Here is a 13080-nt window from a genome sequence, read left to right as displayed (position 1 = left end):
GTTGCTGTGTGGGCTTTTCTCTAGTGGTGAGTGGGGGCTACTCTCTGGTTACCATGCACAGGCTTCTCACTGCAGAGGCTTCTTGCAGAGCCTGGGCTCTAGGACAAGCAGGATTCAGCAGTTGCAGCTCCCCGACCCCAGAGCACAGGTGGCTCATGGGCTTAGCTGCTCTGAGGCATGTACAATCTGCCCCGATCAGGAATCAAACCCATGTCTCCTGCATTGACAGGTGGATTCTTTACCACTGAGCTGTCAGGGAAGCCCTAGAAATTCTTAATAATTTTGGAACAGGAGGCCCCTCATTTTCATTTTGCACTAGGCACTCCCACAAATTATGTAGCCATTCCCAATAGGATCAATATGACATTGATATATACCCTGTGGGGGCAAGATTTCAATAGAAATTATTTAGTGATGATATCTTCTGAAGTATTTATATCATCTGTTCCTTACTCATCAAACCTTTCAGTGTCATACCGAGGACTCACTCTGAATTCATGGTATCCACCAAGATGACATCCTCTTCCTCCAGTGGTAATTCTAGGAATCTGCTTGTTAGCTAGTCTTTCAAACTTAGTATGCCTTTGGTTCCTCTTGCTTGAACATGTTGCACTGGCTGCCCCACACTCTCTGCAGTGTTTGCTTGTGTTTGGCTTATTGATATCCAGGCTGCTGAATTCTCCAAGCGAGGCTTCAAAGGTACATGAACCGAGAACTTCCAGATGTTCAAGCTGGATTTAGAAAAGGCAGAGGAACCAGAGATCAAATTGCCAACATCCGCTGGATCATAGAAAAAGCAGTTCCAGAAAAATATCTGCTTTATTGACTATGCCAAAGCTTTTGACTGTGTGGATCACAACAAACTGTGGAAACGTCTTAAAGAGATGGGAATACCAGACCACCTTACCTGCCTCCTGAGAAATCTGTATGCAGGTCAAGAAGCAACAATTAGAACCAGACATCCTCTCATGGAACAACAGACTGGTTCCAAATAGGGAAAGGAGTACATGAAGGCTGTGTATTGTCACCCTGCTTATTTAACTTATATGCAGAGTACATCATGTGAAATGCCGGGCTGGATGAAGCACAAGCTGGAATCAAGACTGCCGAGAGAAATGTCAATAACCTCAGATACGCCGATGACACCACCCTTATGGCAGAAAGTGAAGAGGAACTAAAGTGCCTCTTGATGAAGGTGAAAGAGGAGAGCAAAAAAGCTGGCTTAAAACTCAACATTCAAAAAACAAAGATCATGGCATCCCGTTCCATCACTTCATGGCAAATAGATGGGGAAACAATGGAAACAATGACAGAGTTTATTTTCTTGGGCTCCAAAATCACTGCAGATGGTGACTGCAGCCATGAAATTAAAAGACGCTTTCTCCTTGGAGGAAAAGCTATTTCCAACCTAGACAGCATACTAAAAAGCAGAGACAATACTTTGCCAACAAAGGTCTGTCTAGTCAAAGCTATGTTTTTTCCAGTAGTCATGTATGGTTGTGAGAGCTGGACCATAAAGAAAGCTGAACACCAAAGAATTGATGCTTTTGAACTGTGGTGTTGGAGAAGACTCTTTAGAGTCCCTAGGACTGCAAGGAGATCAAACCAATCAAAAAAAAAAAACAAAAACAAAAAACAAAACAGTCCTGAATGTTTATCGGAAGGACTGATGCTGAAGCTGAAGCTCCAATACTTTGGCCACCTGATGCGAAGAGCTGACTCATTTGAAAAGACCCTGATGCTGTGAAAGATTGAAGGCAGGAGGGGAAGTATCACCGACTTGATGGACACGAGTTTGAGCAAGCCCTGGGAGTTGGTGATGGACAGGGAAGCCTGGTGTGCTATAGTCCATGGGATCGCAGAGTCAGACACGACTGAGCGACTGAACTGAACTGAACTGAGTTATTGCAGATCTCAGTGGTGGTTGAGTCTTCTGCTCATAAGCCCTTTTTCCTTTTTCTCTTGCTCTGGATCAGGGTCATCCACGCTTCCCCTTCACCTTGTCTTGTCTTCTGAAAGGACAAACACCACATTGGGTTGTTGATCTCCAGTCTGCTAAGTTAGTTTTCTAACTCATGAGTTAGAGAAAATGAGAAAATTCATTTTCATGAGTTTTCTGATCTTTCCTCTTGATCTGGATCCAGTTTATCTACATTTTCCCCAACATGCCTCACTTCCTGCGATGACAACAATATTACTATGCCCAAAGAACATTCCCTAGCTGGCTACAAGTTTTTATGCTTGTAAGTTTCCTAGTATTTTTGTGCTTTTAAAAAAATCTCAAAGTCCTACCTTTTACCTGGATGGTTGTGAACTTAAAAACTATATAAGCATGAGATTACAGTAAAATTTGTTAAATTCTAGTAGTAAATCTCTGCTTAAATTTTTTTCAAGAGCTAGAGAAGATTTTATTATGAAATTATCTAAATGTATTTTCTCACATTACTCTTTTCTCCTAATTATAAGAAGATTCCATCAATGATAGTAGGAGCTCTCTCTGCTTTTATACATCTTTGGTATCCTTCTGGAACAGAAGGAGTTGGAATTTCTTTTTTCATAGACCTGCTAATGCTAATGGTTGTGACCACCTGGCACACAATGGAGCCATTCCAAGATATGCCTTCAAGAAATGCGTATCCAGTCATCTACATAGAGTGTATTATCTGCCTGTGCTTCACAGTTATTTGTATTTTCATCCCCAAATAGGAAGGGTAGTAGTATTCTATATTATCCTTGGATAAAACCAAATTGCGTTTTTACAAAGGGAAAATTAAAGTTTGTTGTTTTGAATGAAACTGTAAAAACCAAAAATATGTTTAATCTCTTTTTGGTGTTCTGTGCCATATAATTATGTAATTCCTATTGTATTAGATGTACAAAAGTCATATTATGACACGTAGCCTATTCTCAATACATACTTGTGAAATGAACTGAAGAATGTTTTTAAAATATTTTGGAATGGATGAAGTCATTCACCAATATAGAAACAGCTGGTTGGGACTAGAGGCAGGTGAGGGATTATTACATCTGTGTGGTCAATCTTTATGTTAGGGGTAATAGCGTTTATTTCAGCTTTTATTATAGTACTATCATAGCATTTCTTTTAAAAGGGTAGACAGAAGCAGTCATAGCTCTTGATCTTTTCTTCCTTCTCAAGCAATCTTTTCTAAATTCTCATGTATTCTTAGGTGAAGATGAACACCTACTAATGTGCATTAATCTATTACTACATAAAAAATTATCCCCAAACTCAATGTCTCTAAACTGTAAGCATTTATTTATCATGATTTCTGTGGGTCAGGAGTTTAGAAGCCACTTAGCTAGATGTTCTGACTCAGGGTCTCTTGAGGTTATAATCGAGATATTGGCCAGGATTTAAGTCATGCAATCATCTAAAGGCTTCCCTGGGCTACAGAGTCTACTTGGACACTGGCTCACTCACATGCCTGACAAGTTGGTGTTGGCTGTTGGCAGGATTCCTATGGTGCTCTCCAAATGAGACTTTCCATGGGCTACATGAATGTCCTTTCAACATGGAGGCCGGCTTCCCCTAGAGCGAGAGTTAAGAGAGACCATGATCAAAGTCACAGTATTTTTTTTATTACCCAGCCTCAAAAGTCATACTCTATCATTTCTGCCATATCATTGTTTACCCAGGTCTGCCCTGTTCAGTGTGGGAGGAAACTACAAAAAGGCCTGAAGACTCAAAGGCAAGAATTATTTACGGCCATCTTGGAGGCTGGATGCAAATGAGGTAACATTAGACCCTATAGATTCTTCGTTGGCCAATCAACTTACCCCTGAGATTCCTGCCTATATTATCTCAGCTCTCCTCAAGTTCTACCTCGTCTGAACTTGTAAAGGACTAGCAGCAGGCTCTCTTATCTGGGCACTGGTTCATACAGTATCTTATATTCTTTAACTCTGAGAATGACAACTAGTTCATTTTCTGAGTTCTTTTGTGTCCTCCACCACACCAAATGCAGAGCTGAAAATGTAGATGGTGTCCAAAAATTCCTGCTGAATAACAAAAGATTGATTTTTGTCCCTTCACGTATCATGTGAGAGTTTCAGAATTCTAAACTTTCCCAGGAATTTTCCTTATCTTACAAGGACAAATGTTTTCACAAATTTCAAAATTACTTTAGTTATTTGTAATTTTAAAACCCCATCAGGAACAGCATTCCAAGACTCTTTAAACTACTGAAGCCTAACATTTAATTTAATGATGAACAAAACCAAGTTAATTCCCATTCACAGATGACAAGTGTACAGTTGGCAGCAATTTCAACATCTGCTTTTAATTTATTTAAAAGTGTTGAGCAAACAGTGATTAAAAAAAAGAGCTGGAAACTATAATATTTCACCATTATCCTTATAGTAGTTGTCTTTGCTAATTGAAGTTGACTCTTAATAGGCTATATGGATGGACTCAAACTAAACATTTGGACAGGGATTGACCCATTCTTGGGTTTGGGATGGTTATGCTTTAAAGTGGGAGCCTGTTTTACTCTTTCCTCTTTTCAAATTTGTTCCCAGATGTTCCAGATAAAAGGTTTTTATTAGGGTTGAGACACTGCTGGTTAGAAACAGAGATAGTAAACAATATGTTAGCTGAAATAAGCCTTTATTTTAAAGACTTAACTTCCTGCTTTTTGTGAGTCCACCCATTCACAATATGTAAACAATATCCTTAGATAATGACTGTGCTGTTCTTTATGTATCATCTGTCTCCATTCTCCTCATACACTTATACTCACCCTTCCTTTAGGCATATGTCTTTTCAAATAAAAGAGTTAGCAAGTAACCACATAAGGTAGATGAAATTGCATTATAAATGCTTTTAACAATATGTGTAAAAATACAAGTATGTATTACAATTTTTATGAATATGTTATTTGTAGACTGATTTCTCTAATACCCATGATAACTTGTACAGCTTATCTCACTCCTGGGCATATACCCAGACAAAACTATAATTCAAAAAGATATGTTCATAGCAGCACTATTCACAATTGCCAAAATATGGAAACAATCTAAATGTCTATCAACACATTAATGGATAAAGAAGACGTGGTACATATACTCAATGGAATACTACGTGCTAAGTTGCTTCAGTTGTGTCTGACTCTTTGTGACGCTATGGACTAGCCCACCAGTCTCCTCTGTCCATGGGATTCTCCAGGCAACAATACTGGAGTGGGTTGCCATGCCCTTCTCCAGGGGATCTTCCCAATGCGGGGATCGAACCCACAACTCCTGAAGCTTCCGCATTGCAGGTGGACTCTTTACTGCTGAGCCACCAGGGAATACTACTCAGCTATAAAAAAGAATGAAATAATGTCACCTGCAGCAGAGATTATCATACTGAGTGAAGTCAGACAGAGAAAGACAAATACCATATGATATCACTCATGTGGAATCTAAAATATGGCACAAATGAGACCTCCCTGGTGGTGCAATGGGTAAGAATCCACTTTACAATGCAAGAGACACCAGCTTGCCTAGGGCTCTGTGCTCCACAACAGGAAAAGCCACTGCGCTGAGAAGCCCATATACTGCAACAAACAGTCTCTGCTCGCTGCAGCCCCAGAAAGCTTGCGGGCAGCAACACCACCACCGGTGAAAGCCGCTCAGTCGTGTCCAGCTCTTTGCGACCCCATGGACTATACAGTCCACGGAATTCTCCAGGCCAGAATACTGGAGCAGGTAGCCTTTCTCTTCTCCAGGGGAATCTTCCCAACCCAGGGATCGAACCCAGGTCTTCCGCATTGCAGGCAGATTCTTTACCAGCTGAGCCACAAGGGAAGCCCAACAACCACAGCCAAGATAAATAAATAAATAAATCTTTTAAAAATATAAATAAAATATGGCACAAATGAATCTATCTACAAAACAGACTCACCGACACAGAGCTCAGACTTGTGATTGCCCAGGGGAAGGAGGGCAGGGAGAGGGAATTTGGAGTTGGTAGATGCAAAACATTATGTTTAGAAAGGATAAACAACAAGTTCCTACTCTATAGCAAGGGAACTATATCCAATCTCTGGGGTAAACCATAGTGGAAAAAGAATATTTTAAAAAAGAAAGTATATATATACATACATATGTATAACTGAGTCACTTTGCCATACAGCAGAGATTGGCAAAACACTGAAGTCAACTATACTACAATTTTAAAAATGAAAAAAATAAAAAAGAAATTGCACAGCTTATCACTGTCATTTCTACATTCCAAATTCACACGAGAATTTAAAAATCAAATAAAAAGAATTCTTCGGATATAATGAATGAACTCCGGGAGTTGGTGATGGACAGGGAGGCCCGGCATGCTGCAATTCATGGGGTTGCAAAGAGTCGGACACCACTGAGCGACTGAACTGAACTGAACTGAATGAATGTGAAAATTACCACAGAAACAAAAGCATTTAAAACATTTAGATAAAGAATTTCTCCTCTATAATTTTGCTCATGCTTTCTGGACAATATCAACTACTTCTCTGTTGTTAATTACCATCTGTAACCTGATAACTCCTAGGTCTGTATTTCCAACACTGGCCTTTTATAGTTTGCATCGTAAATCTAGCCATCTACTGGAGCTTGCACTTGGATGACCCACAAACACTCCAAACTCAGTATTTCTAAACCTAAATTATTATGTCTACCTGCTCCCCAGTCCATATCATTTCTATAGAGGTAAATGGTTTTATTACGTTTATTCATCCAGTCATCTAAGCCAGAAACTTGGGAGTTATTCTAGCCTTCTTCCCTTCTTCCTCCCCATAGGTCATCATGGGCCTAGGCAGATTTTCCTCCCTAGATTTCAAGCCAGCTAGCACAGAGTTGGACACGACTGAAGTGACTTAGCAGCAGCAGCAGCAGCAGCAGCAGCAGTTCTTTACCATGCTCCAGTTTTTCTCTTGTTTTTGTTCCTCATTATGTTTTACATGAACGGATTCCTTAATTAGCTTCCAAACTTCTTCCACTGTCTTCCCCAAACAGTAAACACGGACTCTATATCCAGAGTTCATACTGACAGTCCTCAGATTTGCTTAGCAGCTTTTATTCTGTCCTTTAATCACTTGAATATCTTTATATACTTTCAGTTTGTCTCTTCAACCACTTTGGACCAGCCCCCAATTTATACATTTGTCATTTGCTTGGTCCTCTTGAGTGACTTCACTTTCACTTTTCACTTTCCTGCATTGGAGAAGGAAATGGCAACCCACTCCAGTGTTCTTGCCTGGAGAATCCCAGGGACGGGGGAGCCTGGTGGGCTGCTGTCAGTGGGGTCGCACAAAGTCGGACACGACTGAAGTGACTTAGCAGCAGCAGAAGTATTTGAATTTGTGGTCCTCCCTGCATTTTCTAAAATGGAAATCTACCTAAAATCTCCAATTGCTCATTATTCCCTATAGAGAATGTCTAAGTTCTTTATCATGGATACAGTACTCTCAGAACCTCAAGTATTTTCCCTTCTTCCCTTTCAGCATATGCTTCAGCCATTCTATATTTACAGGCCCCCAGTATGCCCTGCTGCTCCATGACTTTATGTCTTTGTTAAAACTTACTTCCTCTGCTTTGTTACCTCTAACTTCCTTCAACTGGTTACACTTAGCCACATGGTTTGAGCAACATTTTCTTTGTAACCCTCTCTCTCAAGCAGAATTATTCACCCCTGCCTTTTGCTACCACTTCCCCTTACATATACCTCAAAATTTATGTGCTTATGAATTTGTTTTTCTGCTCGACACGAAATCCTTAGGACCAGCTTAATATGTCTTTATGCTGCTAGTGCCTAGCATAGTATTTTATACATAGCTGTAATCTGTTGTATGAGTAAATGGATGAATGGATTGTGTGTGTGAGTGTGTGTGTGTAACCTTGTTACTGCAAACACTTAAAGAGTATTTGCTATGTGTTGGCATTGTTCTGATTTCCCAGGTAGCACAGTAGTAAAGACTCTGCCTGCCAATGCAGAAGATGCAAGAGATGCAGGTTCAGTCCTGGGTCTGGAAGATACTCTGGAGAAGGAAATGGCAACCTGATCTAATATTCTTGCCTGGAAAATTCCATGGACGGAGGAGCCTGGTACAGTCCATGGGGTCGCAAAAGACAACCCCAGAACTGAGTGACCGAGCACACACACACACACACACACACACACACACACTCGCACAGAGGCATTGTTCTAAGCCCTTCTAACTCATTTAATCCTCCCAACAACCTTATGAATTAGTAATGAATAAATATGAAACCAGATACAAGTTAGATCAAATAGGCGAGTAGTTCCTATTACAATTTAAGAAGCATTTCTTTAGAAGTAGAAATGATTGTCATATTTGTATGAAATTAAAAAAAATAAGCTAATGAAGACACACAAAAGATGAAGAAGAGGCAGGCTATTACATCAGGGTCCTTATGTATCACAAGTAGGTGCTGTTGCTCAATTGGATGTTCCTGCTTCTGCTTAATGAAATCTTTCCTGGGAGAGGCGAAAATCTTGTGTCATCGTTTTTAACCTGAAGAAAAATAATTTCTCCTTCCCATAAAAACTTTATTATTTTTTTAAATCATCTATTTGTATAAAGCACTTGGTGACAATCTATCAGCACAGACAAAGCCTACATTCACAGATAATGATAATGCTTAAATTTTATCTAGTCACAGCGTTGACAATGTCCTACCAAGCTCTACATAATCTGCAACTCCAGTGCCCCCTCCATCTAGAAAGCTCTTTCCCCAGATATGTTTATGGCTCACTGGGTAGACAGCGCCCAGGTAGGCAGAGATACGGAAAAGAACTTCAGGGAGGGACTGACACCATCTAATACAGAAAAGCCCCGGGCATGTTGGCAGTTCCGAGAGTAGGCCAGTGACAGAAGAGACAGCTCAGCTAAAATCTGGCAGGAATGAAGAGTAACTGAAAGTTCTCAAATAGGAGAGGGCTCTACGACCCAAGGAGAGTTTTACAAAGATGTCCAGGGGATTGAGTTCAGTTGGACTGAAAGTAAAAGAGATTAGAGAGAGATAGGGTGGTCAGCCCAGAGCCGATAAGATCCTAAACTGGGATATGAGCCACAGAGCCACAAGAAAAGTAATGCGTGAGAAAGATTGTGGGAAGAGAAAGATGATGAGAGACCGAGTTCCTGATCAGATATGAGAGGCAAGAGAAGGGGGGTGTGGTCCAGACGCTAGCGGCCACAGCAGGAGCAAAGCCCTCAGGAGGGATCTGTTGGGGATAGAGGTTTGATGCAATTTCAGTACATTAGGCAGCTGGAAATAACGCTGTGGCCCAAAACGTGGGTTAGGTCTAAGGATACAAATTCTGTGAAATTCTGATTCTGGTTCTTTCTGTAGGATGAGAGGTAATAAATCAAGAGACAGAGATGGAAATGGGCACTCTCACGTGTCACTATGGGAGGTAAACTGATGCAAAGTTTTTGGTTTAGAACTTGGAAATACTCATTAATATCTAAAATATGCATACCCTAAATATTCTCTGTAGAATTTATCTTATAGAGATATTTGTACAGTTGAGCAAGAGTATGGACAAGGATGGACTTTCCAGGTGGTTCTAGTGGTAAAGAACCTGCCTGCCAATGCAGAGGACAGAAGAGACATGGGCTCAATCCCCGGGTTGACAAGATTCCTTGGACCCACTCCAGTATTCTTACCTGAAGAATCCCATGGACAGAGGAGACTGGTGATCTACAGTTTCAGGGTTGCAAATAGTCAGACACAACTGAAGCCTCTTAGCATGCATTCATATACAAGGATGCTCATTGATGTATTGTCTGGCTTGTAATGGCAAAAAAAAAAAAAAAAAATTCAACCTAATTGTCCATCATCAGATGGTACTTGTATATGAGAAATACCATGTTGCTGCTAAACAAAATGAGGTAAAGCTATGTATAATGATACAGAAAGATGTCTATCATATATTAAGTTAAAAAAAAAAGCAAGTTGTAAGTTGTAGACATGTTAAATAACTAGGTATGAGGAATCTTTTTTCTTTTTATGATGTGGACCATTTTTAAAGTCTTTATTGAATTTGTGTCAATATTGTTTCTGTTGTATGCTTTGGTTTTTTTGGCCTTGAGGCATGTGAGATCTTAGCTTCCCAGCCAGGGATCGAACCTGCACACCCTGTATAAGAAGGCAAGGTTAAACACTGAACCACCAGGGAAGTCCCAGGAAGAAACTTTTCACAATGAATGAAGTGAAGTCTCTCAGTCGTGTCCGACTCTTTGCAACCCCATGGACTGTAGCCTACCTGGCTCCTCCGTCCATGGGATTTTTCCAGGCAAGAGTACTGGAGTGGGTTGCCATTTCCTTCTCCAGGGGATCTTCCTGACCCCAGGGATCGAACCCGGGTCTCCTGCATTGTAGGCAGACGCTTTACCATTTGAGCCACAAGTGAAGCCCTCACAATGAATATGTATATCATATTATCACCATGTACACTACTTTTTTCATGTACATTTTAAGTATCTTTCCATTTTACTTGTCAATTATACTTCAATAAAGCTAAAAATAAAGCTTAAAAGACCCCTCTTAAAGTCCCCACAGCCACCACTAACAGAACAGTTCACTGGTGTCTGTTCTGGTTCTACCTAACCTTGAAAAGCTGGGTCCAATAGCGAGTCACTTCTCCATCCTCCAGGAATCGTGTTAACCATTTTATTTATTTTTCAGTAAAACAAAAGGGTGGGGGAAAAGCAAGTTGCAAAATGATGTGTCTAGTGCAATTCTACTTTTCGAAAAAACAGTGAGATGTATATTTGGACATGCACCTAGGAAGGTCTGAGAGAATATGTGGAATTGTTAACTGTGACAATTTAGGTTGGGCACGACTTGAGGGGGTATTGACCTTCTGCAGCTATACATTGTTAGACTTTCTTCCACTAACCATGCATGATGCTTGGAATAAGAATAGGAGTTTGGAATGTTAGGAAAACCACTTTCAGACTTTCTTAAGGAGGTGATTCAGTCACTGTCACTAAAGGTGAGATGAAAGTAGGTCAGAGCAAAGCAGGAGAAGATGAGGTGAACTGACTGTGCAAGGCACGTGGGGTGTATGTATGCAAACAAGTGGACGGGGCCCTGCCCGTCCAGCCTCCTCTCCCAGCACCTTCCCCGTCCCCTCACACTTGCTCCTCTGTGTTCCTGGACTAAGCCTTTCAACACATGGCCTCTGCACATTCTGTCTCTGCCTTGAAAACACCCCCAAGCCCCGAACACACACAGCCTCCAGCATGCACACACCTTGCTCTTACTTCACATACCAGCTCAGCTGTCACTTCCCCCGGAGAAGTGAAAGGATAGGACAGGCTTTCAGAATATAATAGCAAGCCCCTTTGTTATATGAGTTCTTGGATACGTCACACACGATTTGAATGGGGAAACAAGAAATTTAAAATGGGAAAAGAGAAGGAAGGCAGAGAGTGCCTTCCTTTAATAGTGTTCATGTTTTGAAACTTTTCTTCTTCGTTCAAAAGATCCACATTATTTTTTGGATAATAAAGTAAAATCCACATAAAAGTAGATCCGTATTATTTACTCTGGCTGCTTTTCCTACTTTTAAGTGTAATTCTGGTTCTTTTTAGATATTTCCTATGAAGGGCAGCAAGAGAACCCAGAAATTGTTAGCAGATTGTTAGTTCCTGCAGCATCATTTACAATTTCTCTGTGGACAAGTTCTTTCTGTGGTTGTTTATTGAGCACTTTAGCATGCATCAATATTAACTTCTGTTTGAGACCCTGGGTGGAAATGACCTTATCTATCTCCCATCTTCCTATTTATATCTGTTCTATTCTCTTATGCAGGGCAAGCTCAGCCCATCGCTGTGATTGTTAATCTTCTGAGCAGTGGAATAACCTGAAGTGAAAGGGAAAGTGTTTTTTCAGTTGTGTTTGACTCTTTCCGACCCCGTGGACTGTCTCTGTCCATGGAAATCTCCAGGCAAGAATTCTGGAGTGGGTAGCCATTCCCTTCTCCAGGAGGTCTTCCTGACCAAGGAACTGAACATGTGTCTCTTGCATTGCAGGCAGATTCTTTACCATCTGAGCCATCAAGGAAGCCCAAGGAGTTTTTTAAAGTGTGGGAATATACCCTCAGGGATTCTGACTCTGCTGGTTTAGGGTCAGACCCAAGCACAAGGGTGTTCTGAAAGTTCCTTGGGTGATGCTAATGTGCAATCAGCATTAAGTACCATTGGCCAAGATTAATCTTGAAACAGAAACTACTTGGAGAACTGCAGAACACCTGACTTCTGGAAATCAAAGGCTGGGTGTTTGCAGTGGCCCTTGTCTCTTAGATGGTGTCTGAGTTGCTTTGTTCACAAAGGTAGAGGCTGAAGGCAGACATCATAAAAGGTGATGGCTGAAGCAGCACCCTGAATCAAGGCTGATGACTTTGGACCCTAGCACTTGCTTGAAGGAAATAGCTTGATCACTTGTACAACTGGAGCAGGGCAGGTGTTCATGGACGAGCAGACTAAAAGCTTCTGGGGACCTATACTAACTTTCAGATTCTGTTCTCTGTCACTCATGTGTCTCAAAGACTTTCAGAACAAGCAAGTATGCTTTTAGGAGTTGAATGCATGGGGCACCTGAGGCTCTGGAAGGTTTATGCTTTATGCTGAAGGTTTATGGTTTATGCTGAAGAATATTTTTCAGCACAGTCCAGCTCCCTGGACTCCTGACTCCCAAACTCCAGAGGTTATCACCAGCTGTCCTACCTGAAGCAGGGCCTGAGTCGTAGTCCTGGCTCGGCCACTGAGCAGATAGATGTGGGCCGCTTAAATCACCTCTTCACTCAGGGCTTTCGTTCCCTCATTTCCTCGGATGAGGTCAGTTAAACCGTATCCAAACCCCCTTCAGCATGAGCAAGTGACACTAGGTGGCACTCACGTAACTCCAATGGGGAACGCTTGGACCACATTGGCTGCCAGGCTCCTGCCCCTGAAAAGATCCGAGGACATGCTAAGCGCAACTTGGGAAATGATGCACTTTTATGAGGACTTCTTGGGCCTCCTTTCCCCAAGAATTTTTGAATCTGTGAATGTCTGTTGTGTT

This window comes from Bubalus kerabau, chromosome 2 (genome assembly GCF_029407905.1).
Source record: "Bubalus kerabau isolate K-KA32 ecotype Philippines breed swamp buffalo chromosome 2, PCC_UOA_SB_1v2, whole genome shotgun sequence".
NCBI lineage: Eukaryota > Metazoa > Chordata > Mammalia > Artiodactyla > Bovidae > Bubalus > Bubalus kerabau.
The sequence above is the reverse complement of the archived record's forward strand: the minus strand, read 5'-3'. Positions refer to the sequence as shown.